Genomic DNA, 16,454 nt, shown 5'->3' with positions numbered 1-16,454 from the left:
GTAAGCCGGGGCAAAGGAGGCACCCATAGCTGTACCCTGGAGCTGCAGGTAGAAGGACCCCTTAAACTTAAAAAAATGTGTGTAAGTGAGAACTCATGGAGCTTCAAAATCAGGTGGACAATCTCCACTGGCAAATTAGACATATTTAGAAAATATTTGGTGGCTGACAATCCATCCTCATGTCTAATGTTGGTATACAGGGATTCTACATCACCTGTTACCAACATAGTATCAGAGCCAATATGGAGACCATTCACCCTCTTCAGGAACTCACCGGTATCTAAGAAAAACGAAGGAAGACTCTCAACAACAGGTTGCAGCTTGGAATCAATCCAACAATTTACTTTTTCCAAATAATTTCCTGAGCCGGAGATGATTGGACGTCCTGGGGGAACTTCCATATTTTTATGTATCTTAGGCAAAAGATACATTGTAGAGATGGTTGGTTTCTCTTCTTGTAGTGCCGAAGCCAGCTCCCTTGTAATCACATCACTCTGAACAGCCCTATTTAAGATTTTGAGTAGTTGTCCAACAAATGATGTAAGGGGATTGAATGTGAGGTGTTTATAGCAAGTTCAATTATTAAGTTGTCTAAAGGCTTCTTTCTCGTAAAGGGATTTTGGCCATATCACAATGTTTCCCCCTTATCAGCTGGCTTCAGCACCACATCAGGAAGCTCCTGCAGGACTTCCCATCTCCTACGCTCATCTTTGCTTAGATTGTCCCTCACCACACTCCTGGGGATATCCATAAAATCCCTCGTAACAATCTGTACAAATAGATCAATTGGTGTACATGTGGAAAGGGGAGGAAATGTTTTTGATTTCACCCTTATAGATGCAGGGATCTTACTTCCCTCGACTAAATCATGTTCCTTGGACAAGTCCTCCAAATCTTGCAAAGCTAATTGTTCCTCCTCTGTTGGAAACAAAGTTTGTAAATGAGGATCAAAAAAATGTCTTTTAAATATCAAGGACCTAGCAAAAAGATGTAGGTCCTTGATTGCCGTAAATGCATCAAAATTAGATTTGGGTGAGAATGTCAGTCCCTTACTCAATTGTGACAGGTCAGCATCAGTTAGTATATGAGAACTTAGATTAATTACCTTGTTGTTATTCTTTTTCCGCTCTGGATATTTAATTTGCATGCGTTTATATGGATGAAAATTCACATCTCTCATTCTCTTTGGTCTTGATCCAGACCATGTCATCACTGAGGAAGTAGACCACTCAGATGAGTCACTCATAGTGGAGAGCGAACTTTCTGAAGGTGCATCTGACATCCTAGGGACTTTAGTATTGCCCTTTCTCCAATGATAAACATTTTTATTTGCAAAATCTCTTGTATCTCTTTACAGTTTGGAGGCTTGTACGTCATGAATTCTCTTAACACATATATCCAGATTTTTCTCAAGTTTGGATTCATATCCAGTAATTCTGTCAACTGGGCATTTCGTTTTAAAGTTTCGTTCAGCGTCATCTATAGATTTATCAAGACTCAGAATAGTCTTGGTGTTGAAATCCACCAACAATTGCTTGAGAGTGAGAACATGTGCCACACGCCTCCTCCCACTTATCAATAAAGTCTCCGTCCTCCACAGGAAAGGTAGGGATAACCCTTACCCTCAGACCTCTCGAAATCAATTTTCTTGAAATATACCTCTCCAGGAAGGCATGGTTCCACCACAGTCTGGATTGCCTTATTAGCAACCTCTCAATCTCAAAGGCCTGATTCTCAATAGTTTGATCCACTGGTGGTTGAGAATCCACTCCACCAGCCCCAAATACCTGGTCCATCTGGCCGAGCCAGGTTTTAGCTTTGGCTCGAAAATCCATGTCGAATAAGGAAAAAACACAGTAAATATATACCATAACAACTTCATAAAAACTACACTAAACTCTTCTGGCACTTAGTGGCTCTGTCTGCAAACTATTCTACCAATATTTGTTCTCCAAGAATTGAAATAGCGCTCCTTCCCTCCCGAGTCCCACTGTGTGACCAAACAGTACTGTGCAGCCACCTATGGAGTATTGCCATATAATGCATTTGCTTTTTTTCTTTTTTAAAAAAAGGATTGTCTTTTTTTCTTTCACAAATTCTCTTGTATCTGAGTTACTGCTGTGGGAAAAGTTTTTGAATAAGTTCTTCAATTTTAGGCACTAGGGACCTATTGTACCTCAAAATTATGTCATCTTTGATCCAGTCTACCTCTAAAATCGCTGTTTTTCTTTTTTTTTTTTACAGTGAAATAGAATGGCATCTTGCTTTGAAACATTTGTAGAATTTCTTCTAGTCTTTTCAACAGAGTGGTTTAATGTCTGAATTACTTTTCATGGATTCATAATAATTTTTCTTGGCTTGATGGACATATTGTCACTAGTTTCTCTATAACAATATTTAAGAATATTATCTCCGGGAATATGATTCCAAAGGTTGAATTCAGATGCTTGAACAGTTGATGGAAAAGCATGAAAACAAAAGACACTTGTATATGGATACTGTTTTTGGAGATTCCTCATTAAAGTTGGCCAATCCCAATATTTTACTAGAATGATAATCTCATCAATGTTGTTTAGGAGAACACATTCACTTTTAAACATATTTCTATGCATGCAGTCATTTAAAGATGAAATTTGTCCAAATTGTGTAACAATTAATGTGGTCAATTTTACCTATTATCCCTTGTGAAAATGTAAAATCTGTTATTAAAACGACAATATAGTGATAAAAATGTTATTTTTTTCTATACTGCTCAATAGTATAACATTTTTTGAAACTCATGTGGTGTTAATATGACCAATGCACCCCTAGATGATTTCATGAGATATAGTTTGTAAAATGGAGTCACTTATGGAGGGGTTCTATTGTTCTGGCACCTTAGGGGCTCTGCCAATGTGACATGGCTCCCGCAAACTATTTCAGGCAAATTTGGTACGACGCTCTTTCCCTTCTGAGCTTTGCACTATGTCTAAAAAGTAGTTTTTGGTCACATATGGGGCATTGCCGTACTCAGGAGACATTGTCTAATACATTTTGTGATCCATTTTCACCTATTATTACTTTTGAAAATGAAAAACTTGGGGTTAAAACAGCGTTTTAGTGGCAAACATTTAGGTTTAAAATGCTCACTACATCCCTAGAGGCAATCTTCGAGAGGTGTAGTTTCCAAAATGGAGTCACTTTTGGGTGTTTCTGCTGTTCTGGAATCTCTCCTGGAGTTTCTGCTGTTCTGGAAGCTCTCCAAATGCAACATGGCGTCTACAATCTATTCCAGACAATTTTGCAGAACAAAAATCGAATAGCGTTCGTCCCCTTCTAAGCCCTGTTGTTTGCCCTAACAAGAGTTTCTGAGAACACATGGGGTATCCCCTGTACTTAGGATAAATTGCACAACAATTTATGTGACCATTTTCTCGTGTTACATTTGTGAAAATAAAAATGTTGGAGCTAAAACAATTTTCACGGTCTAATGTTTTATTTAATGAAGCACCTGTGGGTTCAAGATGCTCACCACACCTCTACATAAAATCCTTGAGGGGTGTAGTTTCGAAAATGGAGTCACATGTGGGGGTTTCCACTGTATAGGCACATTGAGACTCTTGAAATGCAACATGATGTCCGCCATCTATTAAATTTTGCACACCAAAAGTCAAATGGTGCTCCTTCCCTGCTGTGTGCCCAAACAGTAGGTTTCCACCACATATGGGGTATCATTAGGGTTGAGCGAAACGGGTCGTTCATTTTCATAAGTTGCCGACTTTCGGCAAAGTCGGCGTCTCATGAAACCCGACCCGATCCCTGTGCGGGGTCGGCCATGCGGTACGCGATCTTGGCGCCAAAGTCGCGTTTCGTATGACGCGTTTAGCGCCATTTTTTCAGCCAATGAATGAGCGTGGGCAGAGTGATGACATAGGTCTTAGGGGAGTGAACGCCTATTGTCATGTTGTCGCTTTTGCGCAGCAGTGAGTTGGAATGTGCAATACGAAATTTTCTGTGCTGGGACGGAGGGGAGAGAGAGAGAGAGAGAGAGAGAGAGAGAGAGAGAGAGAGAGAGAGAGAGAGAGTGAGAACAAAAAATAAAATAAAATTCCTTCATTGGGTTTCGTGTTTCGGCCGAAACTCGACTTTTAACGGTGGTCGGCCGATTTCACTCGACTCGACTTTTAAGACAGTCGGGTTTCACAAAACCCGACTCGACCCTAAAAAACTAAAGGTCGCTCAACTCTAGGTATCATATGGGGTATCGGTTTACTCAGGAGAAAATGCACAACAAATTGTGTGATCCATTTACTCTTGTTATCCTTGTGAAAGTAAAAAAATTGCGGACAAAGCAACATTTTTATGGGAAAAATGTATTTTCCCATTTTCACGGCCCTCGTTATAAAATTCTGTTCAGCATTCGTGGTTTTAAAGTTGCTCACCACACCTCTAGATAAATTCCGTGAGGGGTGTAGATTCACTTATGAGGGGTTTCATAGGTTTAGGCATGTCTGGGTGTCTCTAAACATGACATGGCGTCCTCTATCTGTTCCACAATTTTGCACTCCAAAAGTTTTGCACGTCTTTCCTTCAAAACCCTGTCGTTCACCCACACAGTAGTTCTCCACCACATATGGAGTCATAGCCGGCTCCATGTTTTCGTGGGCCCCTGGCGATAGAGTCTCAGTGGGCCCCTTTAACACATACCACAATTCAGGATGCAAAGATACAGCAGAGAAATATAGGTATAGTACTATACCAAATATTTCACTTCTTTACATGAGTGATATGTATTATAAATTCTACAATAGGTCAGAAACCGGACAGTATAGTTCTCCATACAGTATTATAGTCACCACATTGGGCTCCAAACAGAATAATGAGCCCCATGTATTGCTCCAAACAGAATAACGAGCCCCATGTATTGCTCCATACAGAATAATGGATGCCATATAATCCCCTTTACAGTATAATGAGTCAATATAATTCTCCATACAGTATAATGAGCCCATATAATGCTCCATACACTATAATGAGGCACATACAGTATATTGCTCCATACAGTATTATGGCACCATATATTGCTCCATACAGAATATTTGGCCCCATTTAATGCTCCATACAGAATAATGAGCCCCATATATAGCTCCAAACAGAATAATGGGCCCCATATAATGCTCCATTCAGTATAATGAGCCACAAATATTGCTCTACACAGAATAATGAGCCACATACAGTATATAATAGACCCCATATATTGCTCCATAAAGTACAATGAGCCGAATATATTGCTCTATACTATATAATGGGCCCCATATAATGCTCTATAAAGAATAATGAACCCCATATATTGCTCCATGCGTTATGTGTCCCATATAATGTTCCATACAGTATATGATGGGCTTGATATAATGCTCCAGTATATGATGGACCCAATATGTTGCTCCATATATAATGGGCCCCACATAATAATCCATACAGTATAGGATGTGCCCCATAGAGTATAATGAGCCTCATATATTGCTCCATACAGTAAAATTAGTCCCATATAATGCTCCATACAGTATATGATGGGACCCATATATTGCTCCATACAGAATTGGCCCTATATAATGCTCCATATATAATGACCCCATATGATGCTCCACATATAATGGGCCCCATATATGATGCTCCAGTGTGTGATGGGCCCATATAATTCTCTATATATAATAGGCATCATATATGATGCTCCAGTGTATACCGGGCCCCATATATGATGCTCTAGTCTATGATGCGCCCCAAGTATGATGCTCCAAACATAAAAATTTAAATACTCACCTCTCATCGCTATCCGCTGCTCTCCTCAGAGAGGGTGTGCAGAGGGTGCACAGATGTGATGTCATAGCGCCCTCTGACCTGAACGTCACAGTCAGGAGGCGCTGAAGATGCCGCAGCGGCGGAGCGGGGAGAGGAAAGTATGATTAGTAGTAATTTACATGAACTGGAGGCTTTTTGTCAAGAAGAGTGGGCAGCTTTACCATCTAAAAAATAAAGAAACTTATCCATAACTACCACAAAAGACTTCAAGCTGTCATTGATGTTAAAGGGTTAAATGCACAGTATTAGGAAATGGGGTATGTGAACTTTTGATCAGGGTCATTTGGATGTTTTGGGTTGTCATTCTGATTTAAAAAGAGAAAACCCAGTAGTTTGACAATAAATGGCTTCACCCAACCACTAACCATGAGTGGAGAAAAAGTTTTGGTGTTATCATTCATATTCTCTGAAAAAAGGCCAAGGAAGCAAAAATTCTGCCGGGGTATGTAAACATTTGAGCACAACTGTAGCTATCAAATTTAAGGGCATAGAAAATCAAAGTTTGAAAATTTCAAAATGTTCAATTTTCATAAATAAAACAAAGTTACATCAACCAAAATTTACCACTAACATGAAGTACAACATGTAATGAGAAAACATTCTCATAGTCACTGGGATTCGTTGAAACGTTCCAGAGTTATTTCCTCATAAAGTGACTAATGTCAGATTTTAAAAATGAGGCTCAGTCATTAACGTACAAAGTGGCTATGCCCATATGGGTTTAATGGAGTCATTGGCTCAGCTGTTCCCAACAGACTTCAATGAAGAAGGCCACATGCATACATGGCTACTATTCCTTTATCTAGCTTTGATAGGGGTAAGGATGGGTCTGGTTTACATAGCTAGGCTTGGACCCTCCCACCATTTGTTTTGCATAGCAGTCAAAACCAACTTTATTCCACCCTGAATTTTGTTATTCCATTGGGATAGGACATTATAACATTTTCAGTCATTCCTGTTTAGGTTATTAGATAAATATTGAATTTTCAGTTGTTTTACTCTAAGATATTGCGGCTCAAAGGTCAGAGCCAGAATTTGTGCTTAATTATGGTCTGTCTAAGGGGTAGCGTTTCTCCTTATGGAGAGTGACATACCAGCTGGCTTGTCAAGATAAGGAGGCTTATTCGCCGTACAATGCTCCTCTGGGAAATTAAATATTCAAATTGCCTCTTCTGAGAAAAAGAGGACATAAACTCTATAGCGCCACCTGTTGGAAGTAGCGATCCTACAAGTCACAATCAACCCTTTAACGAGTCGTGCAATATGACTTAGGATAAAAGCCAAATCAGTATCTCAATTTGCATTCAAGGTAAGGAGGCTTATTCGCCATGCAATGCTGCTCTGGGAAATGTGAATTGAGATACTGATTTGGCTTTTATCCTAAGTCATATTGCACGACTCGTTAAAGGGTTGATTGTGACTTGTAGGATCGCTACTTCCAACAGGTGGCGCTATAGAGTTTAAGTCCTCTTTTTCTCAGAAGAGGCAATTTCAATGCTTAATTATGGTAAATCACTAAAAGGTCACTGTGTAATGTGATTAATAGGTGTTGATGAACATCGATCACTACTGTTTAAATGGGTTGTCAAGACTGAGGAAAATAGGACCTGAGATGTTTTTCCAAAACAACTTCTCCCTTTCACCGTCTATTATTCTATCTTATAACATCAAGGACCTTTACAGACAATTAGTCATCCACCATGTTGCCTTGAAGATCAATTTACTCTGGTTGAGCTGACACTTGTTTTTTTAACTTGTATGGGACCAATAATTACAATGTAATCCAATCATCAGGAAAGCTCAATATGTTTCTCTTCCAAATGGTCGATCGTCACCCTGATCATCAATGGGATGAAAAATTGAAGCCCAGTTAGGATGATAATATATGTACTCTCGCATTACGAATGTTCCCATAAACATTTGTAAACCCCAGACACCAGTGTAATATTTACCACTCATGGAGGCTTTGTATAAACCAAAGCTCTTCATTATAGTTGGTTTAAAGGTCATTACAGCCAAACAATTAAAGGCATAATAAATATTATCAACCAGTCTCTTGCAGGATGTGGAACATAAATGATTATTTAATGTGTCCTTGAGTAACCTTGACTGCTGTTAGATATCAAGAGGAGAAATCTATTTCCAGGAATCCTGCTGCGGCCACATGGACCAAAGTACTGTTAACATCAAACTGTTTGACCGTATTGATTCTAGGTTTCTTTAGATGTTTTATCAAACGTAACTTCTCTGTACTCCATGTTCTGAAAGAGCACTCAAGTATATTGACCAAAGTAATAGAAAATGAAGACTCTTCGGAGTGAGTGATTCTACCACCAGGTGACCACCAAAGATAATCGACCTATAGCGGCTGTAAAGATCTTCTATTTAGATGAAGCGGGTACAGAAAATCATAATATTTCCTATTTTATCTATTACATGCACAGGTACAGATAGACCTGCTCAGGCCATATATAGAGAATATACAGTTATATGAAAAAGTTTGGGCACCCCTATTAATCTTAAGCTTAATGTTTTATAAAAATAGTTTTTTTTGCAACAGCTATTTCAGTTTCATATATCTAATAACTGTTGGACACAGTAATGTTTCTGCCTTGAAATGAGGTTTATTGTACTAACAGAAAATGTGCAATCTGCATTCAAACAAAATTTGACAGGTGCATAAGTATGGGCACCCTTATCATTTTCTTGTTTTAAATACTCCTACCTACTTTTTACTGACTTACTAAAGCACTTTTTTTGGTTTTGTAACCTCATTGAGCTTTGAACTTCATAGCCAGGTGTATGCAATCATGAGAAAAGCTACTTAAAGTGGCCACTTGCAAGTTGTTCTCCTGTTTGAATCTCCTCTGAAGAGTGGCATCATGGGCTCCTCAAAACAACTGTCAAATGATCTGAAAACAAAGATTATTCAACATACAGTTAGGTCCATATATATTTGGACAGAGACAACATTTTTCTAATTTTGGTTATAGACATTACCACAATGAATTTTAAACAAAACAATTCAGATGCAGTTGAAGTTCAGACTTTCAGCTTTCATTTGAGGGTATCCACATTAAAATTGGATGAAGGGTTTAGGAGTTTCAACTCCTTAACAGGTGCCACCCTGTTTTTAAAGGGACCAAAAGTAATTGGACAGATTCAATAATTTTTAATGAAATGTTCATTTTTAGTACTTGGTTGAAAACCCTTTGTTGGCAATGACTGCCTGAAGTCTTGAACTCATGGACATCACCAGACGCTGTGTTTCCTCCTTTTTCATGGTCTGCCAGGCCTTCACTGCGGTGGTTTTCAGTTGCTGTTTGTTTGTGGGCCTTTCTGTCTGAAGTTTAGTCTTTAACAAGGGAAATGCATGCTCAATTGGGTTGAGATCAAGTGACTGACTTGGCCATTCAAGAATATTCCACTTCTTTGCTTTAATAAACTCCTGGGTTGCTTTAGCTTTATGTTTTGGGTCAGTGTCAATCTGTAGTATGAAACGACGACCAATCAGTTTGGCTGCATTTGGCTGGATCTGAGCACACAGTATGTCTCTGAATACCTCAGAATTCATTCGGCTGCTTCTGTCCTGTGTCACATCATCAATAAACACTAAGGACCCAGTGCCACTGGCAGCCATGCATGCCCAAGCCATCACACTGCCTCCGCCGTGTTTTACAGATGATGTGGTATGCTTTGGACCGTGAGCTGTACCACGCCTTCGCCATACTTTTCTCTTTCCATCATTCTGGTAGAGGTTGATCTTGGTTTCATCTGTCCAAAAAATGTTCTTCCAGAACTGTGCTGGCTTTTTTAGATGTTTTTTAGCAAAGTCCAGTCTAGCCTTTTTATTCTTGATGTTTATGAGTGGCTTGCACCGTGCAGTGAACCCTCTGTATTTACTTTCATGCAGTCTTCTCTTTATGGTAGATTTGGATATTGATACGCCTACCTCCTGGAGAGTGTTGGTCACTTGGTTGGCTGTTGTGAAGGGGTTTCTCTTCACCATGGAGATTATTCTGCGATCATCCACCACTGTTGTCTTCTGTGGGTGCCCAGGTCTTTTTGCATTGATGAGTTCACCAGTGCTTTCTTTATTTCTCAGGATGTACCAAACTGTAGATTTTGCCACTCCTAATAATGTAGCAATTTCTCGGATGGGTTTTTTCTGTTTTCGCAGCTTAAGGATGGCTTGTTTCACCTGCATGGAGAGCTCCTTTGACCACATGTTTACTTAACAGCAAAACCTTTCAAATGCAAGCACCACACCTCAAATCAACTCCAGGCCTTTTATATGCTTAATTGAGAATTACATATTGAAGGGATTGCCCACACCTGTCCATGAAATAGCCTTGGAGTCAATTGTCCAATTACTTTTGGTCCCTTTAGAAACAGGGTGGCACAGGTTATGGAGCTGAAACTCCTAAACCCTTCATCCAATTTTAATGTGGATACCCTCAAATGAAAGCTGAAAGTCTGAACTTCAACTGCATCTGAATTGTTTTGTTTAAAATTCATTGTGGTAATGCCTATTACCAAAAGTAGAAAAATGTTGTCTTTGTCCAAATATATATGGACCTAACTGTAGTTGTTCAGGGGAAGGCTACAAAAAGCTGTCTAAGAGATTTAACCTGTCAAACGGGCCCGCCCGTTCCCCAGACCTGAATCCGATTGAACACATCTGGGACATCATGTCTCGCACCATCCACCAATGTCACATTGCACGACAGACCAGTCCAGGTCTGGGAGGAGATCCCTCAGGAGACCATCTACCGCCTCATCAGGAGCATGCCCAGGCATTGTAGGGAGGTCATACAGGCGCGTGGAGGCCACACACTACTGAGCATCATTTCCTTGTCTTGAGGCATTTCCACTGAAGCTGGAACTTCATTTTCCTCTTTGATTTGAAGCATCATTCCAACTCCAGACCTCCGTGGGATATTAGTTGTGATTTATGTTGATCATTTTTAAGTTTTATTGTTCTCAACACATTCCACTATGTAATGAATAAAGAGTTACAACTGGAATGTTTCATTCAGTGATATCTAGGATGTGGGATTTTAGTGTTCCCTTTATTTTTTTGAGCAGTGTATATATACAGGATGGGCCATTTATATGGATACACCTAAATAAAATGGGAATGGTTGGTGATATCAACTTCCTGTTTGTGGCACATTAGTATATGTGAGGGGGAAAACTTTTCAAGATGGGTGGTGATTTTGGCGGCCATTTTGAAATCGGCCATTTTGGATCCAACTTTATTTTTTTCAATGGGAAGAGGGTCATGTGACACATCAAACTTATTGAGAGTTTCACAAGAAAAACAATGGTGTGCTTGGTTTTAACGTAACTTTTTTATTTCAAGTTATTTACAAGTTTATGACTACTTATAAAATGTGTTCAAAGTGCTGCCCATTGTGTTAGATTGTCAATGCAACCCTCTTCTCCCACTCTTGACACACTGATAGCAACACCGCAGAAGAAATGCTAGCACAGGCTTCCAGTATCCATTGTTTCAGATGCTGCACATCTCGTATCTTCACAGCATAGACAACTGAATTCGGATGACCCCAAACATAAAAGTCTAAGGGGGTCAGTTCGGGAGATCTTGATGTTCATTCAACTGGCCCACGATGACCAATCCACTTTCCAGAAAACTGTTCATGTAGGAATGCTCGTACCTGACATCCATGATGTGGTGGTGCACCACCTTCTATGCACATCCTGGGGGACACATAGCGACCCTCGCATATAACACAGGTCACTGCCTCACAATATATATATATATACAGTAGTAAGTTCAAAAAAGAAAAAATAGGGCATGCACACCTTTAGTATTAAATTAATGTACAGGTGCACAGATACACTATGTGGCCAATATATGATGGATGGTTTGGCCCCCTCCAGGTCCCAGCACCCTTTTCACCCATCTTTCCCACACAAGGTTTCAATTCCAAGCAACGCCTGGTTTCCTTTTCAATTCCCATTCAGATGAGACCTGGTTTGGCACATGGACAGGTAGGTCATTAGTGATTGGGGACCATCCACACACCTCACCTCTGTGCACGGTATCCTGAAGCTGCACCATCGCCAGCAGCTTCCTGTCTTGCACAGCTGCGGCGCTGAATGATGATGTTATTCAGCCGCTGGTGTGTGAGACAGGAAGTGCGGGCAGGAAGCAGGACAGATCCCTGCAGCTCCGCTCCGCTGCCATTTTCTCTTGCAGGCAGCGGAGCTGCATGGATTGCTCCCTACCTGCCGCACATGAGGGTAATCAGGCCAGGGCCCCCCCGAGAGCCTTGGAGCCGGATAAGCTGGCCAGATTGCCCTCATTATTAGCCACCCTGCAGGGGCCCACCGGAGCCTCCAGGCCCTGGTGCAGCCGCACCGGTTGGACAGGCGGTATGTCCGTCCATGCATTAGTCACAGTGTGATGACACACCATGTATGTATATGTTAAAATAAGAAGTTGACTTGTTTTTCAGGGGATTCCAGACAAAGAGTAAAATTTGTCTGTACCTCTCTCAATTTGATCAGAAACAAAATGTCCATGAACTGGAAATGTTAGCCTACCCTTGTGCCTATTATATAATGAGATAACGCCACCAAAATTAGTTGGGGGGGGGTGTCTGACATTTTCCTAATGTCTATGACCAGCTTTAAGGTCCCTATATACAGTACTGTGCAAAAGTTTTAGGCTGGTGAGGCGAAAAAAAAGTGCAGCAAAGTAAAACTGCTTTAAAAAATACTAGTGTTAGTTTGAATTTCATAAAATAATAAAAATAAAGTAAAGGAACAAAAACAGAAATCTAAATCAAATCAATATTTGGTGTGACCACACTTTGCCTTTATAACAGCATCAGTTCTTCTAGGTACTCTTGTAGGTGTGCAAACTTTTTGAAGGAACTCTGCAGGACGTTTGTTGCAAACATCTTGAAGAACTAACCACAGATCTTCTGTGGATGTCACTTGAGGAATTTTCTTCCGTCTCTTCATGTAATTCCATCTTGACTCAATGCTGCTGAGATCAGGGCTCTGTGGGGGCCATATTATCACCTTGAGGACTCATTGTTCTTCTATACATTGAAGATTATTCTTATTGGCATTGGCTGTAGGTTGGGGCCATTGTCCTGCTCCAGAATAAATTTGGAGTCAATCAGATACATCTCTGATTGCATTGTATTATCGAAAAATATCTGTCATATCATGGTCTGTGTTTACACTGGAAAGAAGTCATCACTTTTCAAAGTAACAGCAGAATTGCTGGGACTTATGATAGTCAGATATCTTCAGCAGTGTTTCATAGCTTAATTACTTTGAATGATGATGATTTCCTTCCAGTGAAAACACAGGCATTAGATCCAGTTAAGTACCAGGGCCATTTTTAGACAAAATGGGGCCCTGGTTAAGGAGTTGATTCTTTCTTCTTTGTGATTTAAATTTGGGGTTTTGTTAGGTCACTTTAGCGTTAAATGGAGTCTGTCAGCCCAAACTGACACCATATATACTAAACACACAGCCTAGTAGTTGCACCTTTCATATTCTAATCGCTAACTGCAGAAACTTACATTTTATCCAAGATGCTAAATAGAGCGCATTGTGCACTGTTCTGCCAATAATTTTGCATGATTGACGATTGAGGACACACAGCCTCTTGACCATGAGGGTCTTTTCCCTTACATATCAAAGGGGCGAATTCAATATGGTTTTTACACCAGATTATTTGTGTAATACACCTTAATATGTGACAATATTTTTGTGCAACGTGTAAGTTGCACAAAAATATTGTGACTTTTCGCATTTTCATGCTAGTCCCGGCCAGCTATGCCAATATGGGCATAGCATAAATGGGACAGAGTGTAGCCTCAACCACCCATCAAATTAGTTAAGTTATCCCACTTTAGTGGAGCTTACTACAAAAATGTCCCTGACTGGAATACATTTCTGGTGGCGATGCACGCCAATTAAGAGCATCATAATACAGCAAGCCTATTAATTAAAAATTATATCCGCATCACCAGTCTTGAGTAATCACCACCTATGGGCTGACAGACTCCCTTTAAAAAATAATTTAGGTTATACACTTAATATCGACACAGTACAAAAATGCATGACTTTATATTGTCACAATGAGTTGGGTCCCCATCGATCTTGTGATGTGCCTACAAGGTGACAGGCAACCTTTTCAATACAGAAGAATGAGTGGGGCAGACCTGTAATAAATAAAAACATATTTAGTTTTCACCTTTTAAATTGCCTGTCAAGTCACCGATTTCCTCCTGTACATGGTTACTTTACATGGGAACGTGAGACATTTTGCTCTGTGTGTAATAGAACAGCAGCAGTGAAAGATTTACACACAGACTTTTTCAAATAGCCACCTTAAAACTTACCATACATTTGGGTCTTGTAAAATTGCAGCAGAACACATAACATTTATTTTGATGTATTAAAAAAAACTAGACCTTATTTATAACTTCTGCTTTCTCTTGTTCTAATAGATACTTTTTCAAATATCTAGATTCTAAAGAACAGACCCAGGAATCATATTCCTTTCTCGTCCCCATTACCCATGTACTAATGTCCCTGCCTTTTTTTTTTTTTTTTTCAACACAAGCATGTCTGGAGGGATGAATTTCTATAACTATAGGGACCCTGCACTGCTACTTACGGGACCCTGAGACAAAACGTATATGAATAACCTAGGACCGTTTTCCCAGCAAAACTTGCAGTGATCTCTTTGCTGGGCTTCTTGGCACTGCCTTACAGTACCATCACCTTCACCCTTTTACTAATTTCATACCTTCTCATTTGTTAAAGAGGACTTTTCAACAAATTTTCCATGTTCATCTTGACACAAGACTAAAAAGCGGCTGCAGAGTAGAATATCAGCAATCAAAGTATTTGGCACCTAATGTGTTCATTTTCGCTAAGTACAAGTAGGCGTTATCAGTTAGTTTCACTGGCAGGGTGTACTTCTACCCGCTGTATGACATTACCAAATCATAGGCAAGCAGCATCACACAGGAAAAAGAAGAACACATCCCCCAATAGCTTATAGCCAGTTTCTCAGTACGTGAGACGTATAACAGACAGCCCTGGTCTCCTGGTCTAACCTTGTGCATGATTAGAAGTAGATGACAAGTGACTAACAACTTTCAGATAAGGTCACCGTAGTCAGTGTGGGGGAGGGACAGCACAGAAGAGTTTAGTTTTATCACATATCAAACCCTTCTAGCAGCTCTCCTCTCATAGCACATCTATTCCTCTGCCCTTCCTTCTACAATGGTTATCTGGACGTAGAGTGGACTCCATACACATCGATGAGGATATGCTCCTCATGACATGTGATGTGGAGTCCCTCTACATGAGTATCCGGCACCATGATGGTCTCAAATCTGTCAAACACTATCTTATGATGACCAACTTTTCGCAGGATGAAATTGAATTTCTCCTACAGTTACTGGAATTTTTGTTCTCTCATAACTTTTTTACTTTTAACGGCTCCTTCTTCCTACAGCTCCAGGGAACAGCCATGGGAGCGGCCTGTGCGCCTTCCTATGCCAACCTGTTCCTGGGGCTGTGGGAGAGGGAGCTGTTTGCAACAGATCGTTGTCAGTCGATGAGCCCGGTACATTGACAACATATTTTTGATTTGGCAGGGCACTCCGGAAGAATTGGATGATTTCTTCAGAGTGTTAAATGTTAATGATCCTAATTTGAAATTGACATACAAGTATCATGAGAACCAAATAGATTTTCTTGATGTCTTGGTTAAGAAAGATGCCTCAGGTCTTTTACAGACAGACATCTTTCGGAAGGAAGCAGCTGTCAATGCCATCTTACATACGAGTTCGTCCCACCCTACACACACTATTAGGTCCATTCCCACCAGTCAGTTTCTCCGCATTAGAAGCCTTTGCTCATCTGATTCGGATTTTGAGACTCGAGCTACTGAAATGAAGACAAGATTCTTCGATCGAGGGTACAGCAAGCGGTCTGTCAAATATGCGTACAACCGAGCCAGAAACACCAATCGCCATGAGTTAATGTACTCGCACCAAATAAAATCAGCAATGGGTGTATCAAGGATGGTAACACAATACCATTCACAGTGGCACAAGATGCAAGAAATTCTACAAAAACATTGGCCAATTCTTGCAGATAAAACGCTAAAACAATATCTACCGTCTAAACCTGTTGTAACTGCCTTCCGTAGTAGCAACCTACGTGACCATTTGGTACGGAGCTACTACGTACCTACCAATCAACCACAAGCCTTTCAAACCACAGGAAGCAAGAAGATGAACGTATGGGGCTGTAGCCCCTGTGGAAGATGAGTAGCATGCCCTAACATAGACAAGTCAAATAATTTCCTTTCATCTAGTGGTAAGAGCTTTACTATTACTTACACGATTAACTGCTCTACAAAAGCGGTGGTATACCACGCAACTTGTCCCTGTTTCTTAATATATATAGGACTTATGACACGTCCTTTAAAAGTTAGGGTTCATGAACATGTCCGAGAGATATTGGCAGCGGCCAAAGAAACTGATATTGATCAGTTAAAAACAATACCTAGACATTTTTAAAAAATACCATTCATGTGATCCATC

The sequence above is a fragment of the Ranitomeya variabilis genome, chromosome 4, assembly GCF_051348905.1.
Source record: "Ranitomeya variabilis isolate aRanVar5 chromosome 4, aRanVar5.hap1, whole genome shotgun sequence".
Lineage (NCBI taxonomy): Eukaryota > Metazoa > Chordata > Amphibia > Anura > Dendrobatidae > Ranitomeya > Ranitomeya variabilis.
Note: the sequence above shows the minus strand (reverse complement) of the source record.